This window comes from Dreissena polymorpha, unplaced genomic scaffold (genome assembly GCF_020536995.1).
Source record: "Dreissena polymorpha isolate Duluth1 unplaced genomic scaffold, UMN_Dpol_1.0 chrUn004, whole genome shotgun sequence".
NCBI lineage: Eukaryota > Metazoa > Mollusca > Bivalvia > Myida > Dreissenidae > Dreissena > Dreissena polymorpha.
Window position 1 is genome coordinate 2,150 of NW_026273318.1, and position 16,105 is coordinate 18,254.

At 37.2% G+C, this 16,105-nt stretch overlaps 1 long non-coding RNA gene across 4 annotated transcripts; it reads right to left on the reverse strand.

The window, feature by feature from the left end:
- Positions 1-1,556: 1,556 nt before the first annotated feature.
- LOC127863285 (uncharacterized) lies at positions 1,557-16,105 on the reverse strand. Of its 4 annotated transcripts, none has more exons than XR_008041012.1 (6): positions 15,320-15,896; positions 14,596-14,766; positions 9,467-9,546; positions 6,816-6,864; positions 4,050-5,651; positions 1,557-3,827 (listed from the first exon to the last, which is right to left on the reverse strand). It is a non-coding gene; the product is annotated as an uncharacterized LOC127863285 (long non-coding RNA). The 4 variants fall into 4 exon arrangements; XR_008041015.1 differs by lacking the exon at positions 1,557-3,827 and having other exon boundaries at positions 3,882-4,141; positions 5,571-5,651; positions 15,320-15,882; XR_008041013.1 differs by lacking the exons at positions 1,557-3,827; positions 15,320-15,896 and adding an exon at positions 16,028-16,105 and having other exon boundaries at positions 3,882-5,651.

Here is a 16,105-nt window from a genome sequence, read left to right on the forward strand (position 1 = left end):
CCGGTATAAGACTCGTTTACCAGCATGGGGTAGTAGGATATACCCGGTACATAACTCGCTAGTATAGTACTGGCTTGATACGGCATTACTTATATACCAGCATGGGGTAGTAGGATATACCCGGTACATAACTCGCTAGTATAGTACTGGCTTGATACAGTATTACTTATATACCAGCATGGGGTAGTAGGATATACCCGCTATATTACTCGCTAGTATAGTACTGGCTTGATACGGCATTACTTATATACGAACATGGGGTAGTAGGGTATACCCGGTATATGACTCGCTAGTATAGTACTGGCTTGGTACGGCATTACTTATATATAAGCATGGGGTAGTAGTATATACCCGCTATGACTCGCTAGTATAGTACCGGCTTGATACGGCATTACTAATGTACGAGCATGGGGTAGTAGGATATATCCGGTATATGACTCGCTAGTATAGTACTGGCTTGATACGGCATTACTTATATACGAGCATGGGGTAGGAGGATATACCCGCTATATAACTCGCTAGTATAGTACTGGCTTGATACGGCATTACTTATATACGAGCATGGGGTAGTAGTACATGTATATACAATGGCTGTTTGTAAAACATGCATGCCCCCCATATGGGCTGTCAGTTGTAGAGGCAGCCATTGTGTGAATACGTTTTTGTCACTGTGACCGTTGACCTTGTGACCTGAAAATCAATAGGGGTCATCTGCCAGTCATGATCAATGTTCCTATGAAGTTTCATGATCCTTAGTTTCATGATCCTAGGCCTAAGCATTCTTGAGTTACCTTCCTGAAACCATTTTATTATTTGGAATAACTGTGACCTTGACCTAGTAACCTGAAAATCAAGATGGGTCATCTGCCAGTCATGATCAATGTACCAATGAAGTTTCATGATCCTAGGCCTAAGCGTTCTCAAGTTATCATCCGGAAATCATCTGATGGACGGACCGACCGACCGACATGTGGAAAACAATATACCCCCTCTTCTTCGAAGGGGTGCATAATTAGAGAGTGGACACCATGCTCAAAAACGCACTAAGTGACCCCTTGGCCTTGATTTTGACCCGGCATTACCCATATTCGAACTTGACCTAGACATCATATAGATACAACATCTGACCAAGTTTGGTGAAGATCGGGTAAAAACAACTTGAATTAGAGAGCGGACACTTAATACGGACCGACAGACAAGACAGGCAGACGGACCGACAAACTTCGTTTGTGGGGGTATAAAAATGTATTAATAATGCTACTGGTATTTCATTTCTGCGTATTTTAGTCTTATATACAATATGTAAAGTTTCTATTAAGTGCATTATTCCAATTTACTATTCATGACACTAACTTCTACGTTATAAACAAATACTTTCAGATCATTAGCTGTTATTTGTAACTGAACGAGCAAAGAAAAAAATCTTACGTTTTGAATAACTAATAAATCCTTCCAACAATAAGCATTTTTCCTTGTGACTTGACTTTCACTGGGAATCAAACCCAGATCTCCGACTTACTTAGTAAGTCGGCATGTTTTCTTTACACCATGAAAGCGATAAGTTGAAGGAAAAAGCTAATCATTATGTACACAAAATATATTTAACGGATAAAAATTTTCCTACAAGTCTGTATTAACCATTTGACCCCCATGGCATGGCCAGTTTTATGCTAACACAATTGTGTTTAGTTTTACTACATTTACACGATGCTTTGCTGAATACCAAATATCTATGCAGTCAGATTCATAGATAATTTTCCACTTTTAACATATAAGGAAAACAAGATACTACAAAGCAGGGTTAATTAAATTTGGACTTGCTCACATTTTGGCAAAATGACAATTTTCCAAAACAATCAAATTATAGAACAAGAGCCCTAAGGTGCTCAACTGTGACCAGAAGTAACTAAACTATTCTGAGAGGGTGTAGTTTAGAATAATAAATGAACTTAATGAAAAATATGTAATTTGTAGACAAATTATTATTTATAAACTTGACTTTGCTTATCATTACAGCAAATGTTTTGACAAACTTTAAACAAGATGTGTTTGTGAAACACAATGTCCCCCTATATGACGTTTGACCTTGTAGGATGACCTTGACCCTTCACCACTCAAAATGTGCAGCTCCATGAGATACACATGCATTTCAAATATAAAATTGCTAGCTTCAATATTGCAGAAGTGACATTACATGATCAATTTTGACCCATATATTTGACCTTGAAGGATGACCTTGACCTTTCACCACTAAAAATGTGCAGCTCAATGAGATACACATTTATGCCAAATATCAAGTTGCTATCTTCAATATAGAAAAAGTATTCATAAAATAAGCGATTTGGGCCACATATATTCGACCTCTGACCTTGAAGGATGACCTTGACCTTTCACCACTCAAAATGTGCAGATCCATGAGATACACATGCATGCCAAATATCAAGTTGCTATCTTCAATATTGCAAAAGTATAATAAAATGAGCGATTTTGGACACATATATTTGACATCTGACCATGAAGGATGAACTTAACCTTTCACCACTCAAATTGTGCAGCTCAATGAGATACACATGCATGCCAAATATCAAGTTGCTATCTTGAATATTGAAATACTGCAAAAGTGTACATTAAATGAGCGATTTTGACCCATATATTTGTCCTTTGACCTTGAAAGATGACCTTGACCTTTCACCACTCAAAATGTGCAGCTCCATGAGATACATATGCATGCAAAATATCAAGTTCCTATCATCAATATTGCAAAAGTTATTGCAAATGTTAAAGTTGGCGCAAACCAACCAACCAACAGACAGGGCAAAAACAATATGTCCCCCACTACTATAGTGGGGGACATAAAAAAGGAACACAATTTTAAATGCAACTTCCAGTGTTTACAAGCTTTTTTTAATTTGACATTTTGACCCACTTTTTGACGTTATGTGATCCAGTTTCAAAGTCAGCTGAGATTACATTGGGCCAAATGCTCTGATCATCTTTCATGAAAAATGCACATAAAAAAGGCCAATTGTGTGTTAACAAGGTTCTACTCTAGCACATAAGAAAAACTGTCATGTCCACTGGCAGCCATGTTAGTCTACAAACCGGAACCAGTTACAAACTCGACAACTGAGCTATCATTAGAATAAATATTCTGACCAAAATTTATGGAGATATGGCTAAAAATGTCACTTCTAGAGAATTTACAAGGTTTCATTATAGCCATATAAAGACAATTGCCTCGTGCTCTAGTGGATATGTTTTTTGAATAGACATAAAAATTTCGAAACTGGACTGAGCCATCATTTGAACAAATATTCGACCAAAATGCATGAAGATTGGAAAAAAAAACAGTGACTTCACTAGTGTTCAAAAGGTTTCACTATAGCTATATAAGGAAAACTGCCCAGCCCTGTTACATACGGTCATTTATGAAGTTCCACAACTGTTGTCGTACGTTAAACAGTTTTCTAGATAGTAATTTCCCACTATTTTTTCCATCAGTGCAGCTTATGATCAACAATTAACTAGTCACTTCCACTTTAAACCTGTCCACTGTAAACACAAGGTTTACTGTTTTGACCTTTTTATACTTTTTATTTCTTATTGCTTTTGAAACATCATCTTATATATAATGTTATAATGTTCAAATGTATCTCCAATTATATTCTACAACACCGGTTCAATACATTGAGCTGTACACTATAAATGTAGGGACTAAAATATGATGATAACATTTCTCATCTCTTCTTCTTCTTGTCAATCACTCAAATGGAAACACTGGCCCCTGTGGTACACATTCTTTTGATCAGCATGTTTTGTCTGCCAAACTGAAAAAAATAATAATCACAAATAAACATTTTAAAGAGAAGTGTAATGCCCCAACACTAATCTTTAGTTTCAAAACAATTGTAATGTCCAAACAAAATTAAACTAAAATACCAAAGTGTGCAAATTCAAATGCTTTTTACTTTGAGCTAATAGAGAGAGTTATACAGACAACAAGACATTTGCACATGGTGAATACTTGTGTTATTTGGATAAGGCATTACCATAATATAGTCTGAGCAGTAGTAGGACGCAATGCATGCCTCTCCAACCGCTCAACTATTGTGACTGCTAGATGATGATTTCAGCTGAGGAGCTAAACAAAAATGAGCAAGGGCCATAGTTCTGCAAAATTTGGGCTCATACATAATTTATTCCTTTAAGATGCCAATGTCTCCAATGTTGACTAGAAATGGCGCGGCAGAGACCGACGCATATCCCCACGCCGCATGTTTGACCCAGGGGCGCCCCAGGGTTGGTAATGGGGCCATGCATAGTTGACCGTATTGTCATAAGAGAAGTTCAGTATCAATTAGAAGTGAATCGGTGTAGAAATGAAGAAATTATAGTAAAAGGCAATTTTGGGTGGGCGTGGCCTATGTGGGAGGGGCACCCCAGGGTTGGTAATGGGGCCATACATAGTTGAGATTGACCGTATTGTCATAAGAGAGGTTCAGTATTAATTTGAAGTAAATGGGTGAAGAACTTTTAAAGTTATCGAAGGATCCAGAAAAGTGTCAGACTGACAGACACAGAGCGCAAACCGTAAGTCCCTCTCCTTTTTCAAGGGTAGGAAACTAACAAGTTTTGATAATAATGTAAAAATAATGGTCAAAACAAGAAACTGATTGAAATACAAAGTTAGGTCGCCCAAATATTATATGCACAAACAGGGATTTCAGATATTAAAGGGATCAGGACCATGGATAATTAATAAACCCTCATGTAAATTTCATGTGAATTGCCAGCATTTAATTCTTACGTTCACCTACCATTACTTACATCAAGAGTGTCTTGGTTTGGGTCAAGCTTTCGTATATTGTTTGGAGGCATAGTGTAATAGCTGTGATATTTTAGGAATAAAATGAACCTAAACACAAAACTGAAGCAAATCTGCACCTTTCTAGGTATATTTTGACCTTTGACCTTGAAGGATGACCTTGACCTTTCACCACTCAAAATGTGCAGCTCCATGAGATACACATGCATGCCAAATATGAAGTTGCTTTCTTCAATATTGCAAAAGTTATGGCAAAATATTAAAGTTGGAGCAAACAAACCAACAGACAGACCAACAGACAGGGCGAAAACAATATGTCCCCCACTATAGTTCATTCCAACGCTCACGGACACTGGAACCCCGGGGAGAGTAGGAAAGCTCCACTATATATATTTCATATATAATAGTCGAGCTAAAAACCCTATTTTACTATGATTCAAGGGCCATAACTCAGGGGTGTCTGGGTCTATTTGGCCCATTATCTAACTTGACCTAGATGTTATTGCCTTACACATTTTCATGAAGTTTGGTGAAGATCTGATGACAATTGCTAGACTATTGAACGGAAAATAATCCGGACGGATTGACAGACGGACTTACTAACTTACAGACGGACGGATGGACTAACAAACTAAAGGACGGAGCGATTTTTATATGCCCTCAAAATCGCTGGTTCGGGGGCATAAAAACGACATTGTATAAAATGTATTGTATTTCTTAAACTGTATGAACTGTTATATCATACATGCCATGCGTCCCGGATTGTCCGGGACAGTCCCGGAAATGAAGAACTTGTCCTGCTGTCCCGGAAATCTGTCAAATGTCCCTGAATTTACAAAATCCATATATACATGTACCTTATCTTAGGCTTAACTGCACCTCGAATCTGTGTATATATGCAGCGTCTCCATGACAATGCCTACCCGAATAGGCAGACTACGCTACGTGTCAAAATCGATCAATTAACAGGGGTCCTGTTATCATATTGATTGTCTCACGTTCGCTGTCAAACCGAAAAGGCGGCATTGTTTTGGTTGTTAATTGACTTATATCTACATCGAAACAAGAGTGTAACTAATGTGTGACTGTACGGATTTTAAGTTGACGATCTACCGGTACTGTTTTGTTGTATTTGTTTTATGTGATTGGTTGTATGTATTGTGAATTGATTTGAGTTGACAATCTAACGGTACTGTATTGTTGTATTTTTTATTATATAAATGTTATAAATGAATAAAGGCGTATCAACAACTACGCGTTACACACCGGTCTTAATAACAATAACGCAGTGACGTCACCATCTATGTTTAGAACGCTTACACTGAAAACACATGGCCTGTATCTAGTAAAGGAACTAGTAATGTTTAATTTGACGTTGATAGATCAAGTTTATTTCGGATAGGCTTTCGAACTTTTGCAATTAACGATGCGAAACAAAACAAAACATACCAAAAATGCATATGTCTATAAATATCGCTACATTTTATACATGTCCCGGAAAATCGGCAAAAGTCCCGGACAATTTAACACAATGTCCCGGAATTGGTCTGAAAAATTATGGCATGTATGGTTATATGTAATTTCCATTTTACATTATCATTACATCTTCTCACGCTAGATTGGAAGTCTCTGAACTGTTATATACAGACAGATCAATCCCTAGTTTATCTTCCAGGGATCAGATGTCTTGAAATCATTATGAACTGTTCCATCATTTAAAATACTGTATGAAATAAATGACAAAGTTATGGCCCAGACAAACTTCAGGTTTAAAACACAATAAGTGACCCCATGACCAAGTTTCTGACCGGGCATGATCCATATTCAAACTTGACCTATACATCATCTAGATACAATTTGTGACCAAGTTTGGGTGAAGATCTGATGAAATTTCGGGACAGACTGACGGACCGACAAAGTGGTTCCTATATAGCCCCCATAACCAAAAAGATAGTATTACCAGCAGTTGGTTTCAATGGAAATTTCTTACCAGACAAGAGGTTTGATGCAAATTGTTGTGAGGGGAAACTGGAAAATATCTGAAACAAAAATAAAGTCTTATATAATTTGAAGCGCTATATTGTTAAGTCAAATTTTAATATTTGATAATCATAATACTGCTAGCAGTCTGATTACAGAGGAGTCTTCACAACATAATGCGTTAACAGTTTTCCTGCAATAAGCAAACAGGACAAAATCAACAACACGAGTATTTATAATATATTCAGAGACAAAGATGATCCATCCATGTCTTTGGAAATAAACAAAGGGCATTTATTTTGGCCTCATTTTAGCCATGTTGATAAATATAATGGGTCATACTGCTTAGTGTGTTACAAGTGAAACACCATCAAAACCAGTGCTCCAGCTTGGCATGAATGGAAGGGCGCAGCACCCTGCCATTCAAAGATTCCGACCTGTCAACCTTGGACACCCTTCATGCCCTTTGATGAAAATGCCGAGTTGGGAATAGGGAGTTACAGTTGTAAGATCGTACGCGAATATCATTTGCCATTTAAAAGGAATCACGATGTTCAAACTTAACCTTTGACCTAGAAGTTGGCAAAGGGTTTGTTTTTAGTTGGTCGCATTTTAGAATTTACAGAGCATATTTTGCAAATCAGTGTGTGCTTAGAAGCCTTAGCTACGGAAAGAACCGCAACTCAATTTGCTAAGAACGATCACCACTGCCTGTCTGCAACAGATGACAAATGATTCTGCTCTAGCAGTGAGTGTATATACCAGCTTGTAAGACGACATTGGCCAGACTTGTGTTTATCATTAAAGTCTGTAGGTATTTGTACCATTTTTGACCTCAACCAAGATATCATTGGGACAAATCTTCGGACAAAGCTTCATGATGATCAGACAATAAATGTGGCCTCTAGAGTGTTAACAAGGTTTTACTATATAGCCATAAAAGAACAAATGCAGAGCCCACTGGCAGCCATATTTTTTAACCAATCAGCATCATGTTTGAACTCGTCCAAGATATTATTGGGATGAATCTTCTGACCATTTTTCATGAACATCGGAAATAAAAGTGGCCTCTAAAGTTTTAACAAGACTTTACTATAGCCATATAATGAAAAAAATGCCCCGCCCCCTGGAAGTCGTGTTTTCCAAGCAAATGTACCCATTTTCAAACTCTTTCAAGATATCATTGAGACCAATCTTCTGACCAAATTTCATGAAGCTTGACAATAAATGTGGCCTCTAAAGTGTTAACAAGGTTTTACTAAAGCCCTATAAGGAAAAATGCCCCGCCCCCTGGTGGCCATGTTTTTATAGCAACCATACCCATTTTCGAACTCATTCAAGACATCATTGGGACAAATCTTCTGACCAAGTTTCATAAAGATCAGACAATAAATGTGGCCTCTAGAATGTTAACAAGGTTTTACTATAGCCATAGAAGGAAAAATGCTCTGCCCCCCCTGGCAGCCATGTTTTTCAACCAATCAGCATCATTTTTAAACTTGTCCAAGATATTATTGGGATGAATCTTCTGACCATGTTTCATGAAGATCCAACAATAAATGTGGCCTCTAGGGTGTTAACAAGATTTTACTATAGCCATTTATAGCCATATTAGGAAAAATGCCCCGCCCCTTGGCAGCCATGTTTTTCAAGCAAACATAACCATTTTCAAACTCATCCAAGATATCATTGAGACCAATCTTCTGACCAAATTTCACGAAGATTGGACAATGCGGCCTCTAGAGTGGTGGCCATGTTTTTAAAGCAACCAAAACCATTTTCAAACTCATCCAACCGGCGTCATTTTAAAACTTGTCAAAGATATTATTGGGTTGAATCTTAAGTAATATGCATATAATAATGGAAAAAGGGCCATTATTCTTACAAAATGCTTGATACAGTTGTCTGCTCTTCTTTATAGATTGGGGTCATGTTGGTAAATAAGTTTGCAAAATATGCAAGCAATATGTTAAGGGACGTTGAAAATATTTTAGGTGGTACGCCAACTTTAACATAGATTTATCAATAAAATGAATATTCAAAATGGTAAAGGGGCCATAATTATTACAAAAAGCTTGATAGAGTTGTCTGCTCTTGTTTATAGGTTGGGGTCATGTTTGTTAAGAAGTATGCAAAATATGAAAGAAATATGCCAAGGGACATTGAAAATATTTGGGGTAGTACGCAAACTTTTAACATTTGCATGCTCACACTAACGCCAATGCTAAGGCTAACGCAAACGCCGGGTGAGTAGAATTACTCCACTATATAGATTTCATATATAATAGTCGAGCTAAAAAGGGTCTTTCTGTAAATCTTTAAGAGAACAAATTCAAAACTCAACAGGCCTTTTTATTATTAAATATGCTTGTTTCCATATATAATTTAAGGCCCTAAAATCATTCAGGATATAACTTTGAACATTTTTTACAGAAATAAAATGATCTTAAAGTTCTCTGCAATGCAAAGTAATTTTTACACACTAGATATTTAAAAAAAAATTGTTAACTTGTCCATGCTATTCGGGCCAGCTGTGCTCTAACTGCCTATGGAAAATCTTGATTATATATATATTATATATATATACCTGTTGTGACCCTTGAGATCCTTATGAAATGTTCATAATTCACTAATAACTGTATGTAAAAAAAATAGTATTACCAGATAATCGGGTTCAAAAGTTATTTCTTTCAAGCCAGGATGGTTGGTGGGAAATGTCTTCCGACGAAACTGAAAAACATCTAAAACAAGAGTGCCAAACTGTCACAAGATACGCCCGTTCGAAGGTTTTGGACACCATGCTCAATGCTTGAAAGTGTCCTCAAGACCTTGTTATTGACCCGGCATGACCCATATTTGAACTTGACCTAGATATCACTTAGATGTAACATCTGACTAAATTTGGTGAAGATCAGATGAAAACTACTTCAATTAAAGAGCGGACAACATGCTTAATGCTTGAAATGCACTATGTGACCTCGTTTTTGACCCGGCATGACCCATGTTCGAACTTGACCTACATATCATCTAGACACAACTTCTGACCAAATTAGGTGAAGATCAGATGAAAACTACTTCAATTAGAGAGCGGACACCATGCTAAATGCTTGAAATGCACTAAGTAACCTCGTGACCTAGTTTTTGACCCGGCATGACCCATATTTGAACTTGACCTACATATCATCTAGACACAACTTCTGACCAAATTTGGTGAAGATCGGATGAATACAATTTGAATTAGAGTCCGGACAAAGTGGCGCCGTTGAAAATGCACTAATTGACCCTATGACCTAGTTTTTGACCCGGCATGACCCATATTCGAACTTGGCCTATATATCAACTAGATGCAACTGCTGACCAAGTTTGGTGAAGATCGGATGAATACAATTTGAAATAGAGTCCGGACAAAGTGGCCCCTTTGAAAATGCACTTATTGACCCTATGACCTAGTTTTTGACCCGGCATGACCCATATTCGAACTTGGCCTAGATATCAACTAGATGCAACTGCTGACCAAGTTTGGTGAAGATCGGATGAATACAATTTGAAATAGAGTCCGGACAAAGTGGCCCCTTTGAAAATGCACTTATTGACCCTATGACCTAGTTTTTGACCCGGCATGACCCATATTCGAACTTGGCCTAGATATCAACTAGATGCAACTGCTGACCAAGTTTGGTGAAGATCGGATGAATACAATTTGAATTAGAGTCCGGACAAAGTGATGCCTTCCGCCCGCCGCCCGCCCGCCCGCCGCCAAGGGGTTTCACATAATACGTCCCGTATTTTATACGGGCGTATAACAAAAAGAAAGTGACTTCTTGTATAATTTGAAGCACTATTCATTTTAATACAATTGTGTTTTGACAGCCATAGTTCTGCTGAGCCTAAAACTTAAAAGTAGGTCAACAAAACACAAAATGAAATCCAATGCATCACCAAATCTTCAACATATCCAATTAATAAAATTAATGTTTATATATAGACGGTTTTGATACATGGCACAACATCAGGGGTGTCAAATGTCCCAAATTTGAAATCCTTATGATAAAGTCTGGAGTCTGAGGCTGAAGGTCCCTTACAGGTAGAGCCCCCCAAAGCCATAGTTCATTGTTCTTTTTATAGTCTTAGTTGCTATTTCTGGTGAGTAAAATGCAAAATATTATAAGCCAGACCACCAGTAACACTCGATGTGTAATTGTCATTTTATATAAATGTTATGAAGAACATCGATAACAAGGGCTGTTTGTAAAACATGCATGCCCCCCATATGGGCTGTCCGTTGTAGTGGCAGCCATTATGTGAATACGTTTTTTGTCACTGTGACCTTGACCATTGACCTAGTGACCTGAAAATCAATAGGGATCATCTGCGAGTCATGATCAATGTACCTATGAAGTGTCATGATCCTAGGCAAAAGCATTCTTGAGTTATCATCCGGATTTTTTTTACTGTTTCGGGTCACCGTGACCTTGACCTTTGACCTAGTGACCTGAAAATCAATATGGGTCATCTGCATGTCATGATAAATGTACCCATGAAGTTTCATGATCCTAGGCGTAAGCGTTCTTGAGTTATCATCGGAAACCATTTAACTATTTCGGGTCACCGTGCATTTGGCTTTGACATAGTTACCTCAAAATTAATAAGGGTCATCTGCGAGTCATGATCAATCTACCCATAAAGTTTCATGATCCTAGGCATATGTGTTCTTGAGTTATCATCCGGAAACCATTTTACTATTTCGGGTCACTGTGACCTTAACATTTGACCTACTGACCTCAAAATCAATAGGGGGTCATCTGCGAGTCATGATCTATCTACCTATGAAGTTTCATGATCCTAGGCCTATGCATTTTTGAGTTACAAACCGGAAACCATTTACTATTTCGGGTCACCGTGACCTTGACCTAGTGACCTCAAAATTAATAGGGGTCATCTGCAAGTCATGATCAATCTACCTATGAAGTTTCATGATCCTTGGCATATGCGTTCTTGAGTTATCATCCAGAAACCATTTTACTATTTCGGGTCACCATGACCTAGAGCTTTGACCTAGTGACCTCTAAATGAATAGGGATCATCTGCGAGTCATGATCTATCTTCCTATGAAGTTTCATGATCCTAGGCCTAAGCGTTCTTGAGTTATCATCCGGAAACCACCTGGTGGACGGACCGACAGACCGACCAACCGACATGTGCAAAGCAATATACCCCCTCTTCTTCGAAGGGGGGCATAATAAATGTTAATCCACTAACCATACAGTAAAACAACTGTCCAAAAATATATCCAGATATGTCTTTTGCAAATGAAATAATATATGCACTTAGTTTGACAGCAGAAAATGGAAATTTAATGCTACATTTTGTAGTATGTAAGATTTCTGGAAAGTAGCCAAGAGGTTAGGTCAGTTACCTTTTATGTCCGTGTCAGCGGATAACCAATCAGACAATAGTAAAACAAGGGACAAAATTGTCACAAAACCAGGTTTTCAATGTAGAAAAAAGTCTGATAGAGGGAGACAACTAAAACTGAACTGATTGTTTATAATTAACCCCCTTTGTTTCAAAATAAATATATTTTTAGTTGTGGCGACCTTGACCTTGGAGATATTGACGTAATTCTAAAGTGCAATCGTCCCACGATGGTGAACAAATATGCCAAATCATTTTTAAGTCTCACAATGAATGACATAGTTTTGGCCCGGACAAGCTCTTTTATGGCCATTTTTGACCTTTGAACTCAAAGTATGACCTTGACCTTGGATATATTGACGGTATTCTTTTGAGCGACACACCGTCTAATGATGGTGAACAAATGTGCCAAATGATTTTAAATTCTCACCAAGAACCACAACGTTATGGCCCGGACAAGCTTGTTCCGTCCGCCCGCCAGCCGGCATTTGCCAATCTAATAACCCGTTTTTTTCTTTGGAAAACCTTGTTAAAAAGACCAGGAAAAATCCATACTAAGCGCACATGCCCGGCATGCCAATGAAGCAATTACAATATTTGTTCACACCCCCTTAAAACAAATCATCGGATTTACACTGATCTAAAATTCAATCCTGAAAGGCTCAAATCGGGATTTCCAAATAATCCGGACAATTAACACCCTTGCAACATGCATGGGTTGCTAAGTTACTAAATGTCCTACATATAACAAATTCAGAATTTGTGTACCATCCCACTCACATAAATAGCAATTGCAAGATGATGTCCATTACAAACCTGTTTGTTATCATTCTGACCTTTTTGTACTTCTATAGTTTTTCAAATTTTAATGTGATTAAAGTGCAAACACCTGATTATAGAAGGTATACCTAAGATCATATTGCTTGCCATGAGTAATAATCCAACAGATTGGCTTTGTTTGTATGCCAATAGATAGAGCTTGCACATTCTTTTTCAATATGTGGTTATGGACAACTGTAAACATTACTTCATGTATTTTAAGGTGCCTTTGCATTTTTTGGTAAATTGACAAAATAAAACAAGAGCTGTCACCATAGGATGACTTATGCCCCCTATAAATGCTTGATAGAAGTTATGAGCTTTTCCGAAACCTAAACACAGATTTCAAAACCTAAACGCGGACCCTAAGTTCAAGGTCACAGGGGTCAAAATTTGTGTGCGTATGGAAAGGCCTTGTCCATATACACATGCATACCAAATATGAATGTTATATCTCAAGGGACATAGAAGTTATGAGCATTTTTCAATATCTAAACGCAGATTTCGAAACCTAAACGCGGACCCTTACTTCAAGGTCAAGGTCACAGGGGTAAAATTTTTTGTGCGTATGGAAAGGCCTTGTTCATATACACATGCATACCAAATATGAAGGTTATATCTCAAGGGACATAGAAGTTATGAGCATTTTTCAAAACCTAAACGCAGATTTCGAAACCTAAACGCGGACCCTAAGTTCAAGGTCACAGGGGTAACAATTTTTTTGCGTATGGAAAGGCCTTGTCCATATACACATGCATACCAAATATGAAGGTTATATCTCAAGGGACATAGAAGTTATGAGCATTTTTCAAAACCTAAACGCAGATATTGAAACCTAAACACGGACCTTAAGTTCAAGGTCACAGGGGTAAAAATTTGTGTTCGTATGGAAAGTTCTTGTCCATATGCACATGCATACCAAATATGAAGGTTATATCTCAAGGGAAATAGAAGTAATGAGCATTTTTCGAAACCTAAACGCAAAGTGTGACAGAAATACGGACCGACAGACGGACAGTCTGATAACTATATGCCCCCTTTTCTTTGAAAGGGGGCATAAAAATTGTTTCAGACTTGCACATTTTTGTTGCAGTTATGATATTTGTGAGAAAACAGTTATACTTAACATTAACAACCTGAAAATGATAAATCGTTGCAAAGCAAAACAATTGAATAATTTGGAGTTCTGTTGTCGTTTTTTGTGACACTACGAGCTTTGCTTATAGAAACTAAAAGTATAAAATATTGTATGAGCATGGATGGCCGTCTTAGCGTTAGACTTTTACTCCAGAGGTCAGTGGTTCGAGCCCAGATGAGGATTACTTTTTCTTTTAATTTGTTCTTGTTTTTTAATTGAGCTTTTAGATTTAATGTTTACATTTATAAATATAACGCATTTAATGACAAACTTCAATACATGCCATAATCTGTTATAAGGTCCCTTTAATACCAAGATGAGTATCAAGGAACCTGAGTGAAACATTTTATTTTATTTCGGATATATACAGGACTGCTTATTGGAAACAAAAAGTTTGCTCGATTCTTGAATGACTTACAAAAATGTTTATCAAATCAAGTAGGTTCGTTTATTCTTCGTCTGTTGTCCCATCTCGCCAACAGTCAACCAGCTCCCTCCAGGCTTGTCAGTTCCAGGCGAGTCTCTCTAGCTGCCCCCATTTTGGCCCATCTGCTTAGAATCTGCATCCAGGTCACGGCGCCAGGTGTTACTGTATTTGAAATAAAGTAGGTTGGATGCCATTAAATGTGACTTTAAACACCATAATGACAGACAAAATAACAGGTTTATTTCCCTTCAATTAATAACAAGCAAATTCATTGAATTGATATCCCCCACTAATTAGCTTCTGGACACAAAAGTGTTATATTTGACACTCAGGTAAAAAAGCATTTTTTTAGGTTCCAAGGGCCATAACTCCGTTATTAACAGATAGTGTACAATGCCATTTGGCATGCATCATCCTCTTATCTATACATATACTCATACCAAGTTTCAATGAAATCCACCAAAGCACTTCCAAGATATGGCTCCCAACACAAAAGTGCCGGATGGACGGAAAGACGGGCAGACAAGGCCAAAACAATATCCCTCCGCCTATTGCAGGGTGATAATAACATGAATGTAAATTAAAGCCAGCACATATATGAATTAACTGCCTAGATGGGTGTATTAAATATAATTTAGGGCTTTACAATACTTACTGATATGTGAGCATATATTTACTTTTAGTAAATATAAATAAATGTAACAGTAATACTTACACACTTGTGACTGTGAGTTTATACATGTAACTAAACTTCCTTTATAATTTTATAACAGTTTTTTTATTCCTGCCATAGTATAAAGAAGTCACTTGCTCAATAACACATTTAAGCATGAGCTGTTTTTTTTTAATCTGCATACATAAGAAAACATCGAAAAAAAACACAAGAGGAGCATGTATCCGAAAGTAAATTACGTCCGAAATCAGGCAAGTTAAGCATGCGCGAAATTCACCAAAACATCGATTAAATATGGTTTAAACAGAATCATATGTAAAACGTGAATGATAAATTAAACATTATCCAACAAAAGCATGCAGCTTTAACCAAAAAAACAACAGCAAAAATCAGCAATATAGCGATGTTGTTGAATAACTCGGCGAAGGCTAGCAAGAAGAGAATTTTCCAGGGGAAACAACTAAAAAGTAATCCAAACGGATTTAAATGGCTCATGCACGAAAGTTTATAATATAGCAACAACACATGATTTAGCTATAGAATTAGAATGCGAAAGATTTTTTTTAACTATTACTCGAAGATTCCTTAACTAAATAAAATATCAATAAAAGTTAAAACTTTGAGTTTGACCTACTTAGCAATCAATGGTCAAAACAACCTCGAAATAGCTTTTTCTTCATGTCAACAATACAATTGTTGAGTTAATGTTGACGTAATAATAATAATGATAATACTATCCATATTCTCTACCTAGAATATTCATCATATTAAAATATCCAATAAATGTAGTATATTTCTTTTCACGCTAACAATTCAAGATGGCTTACA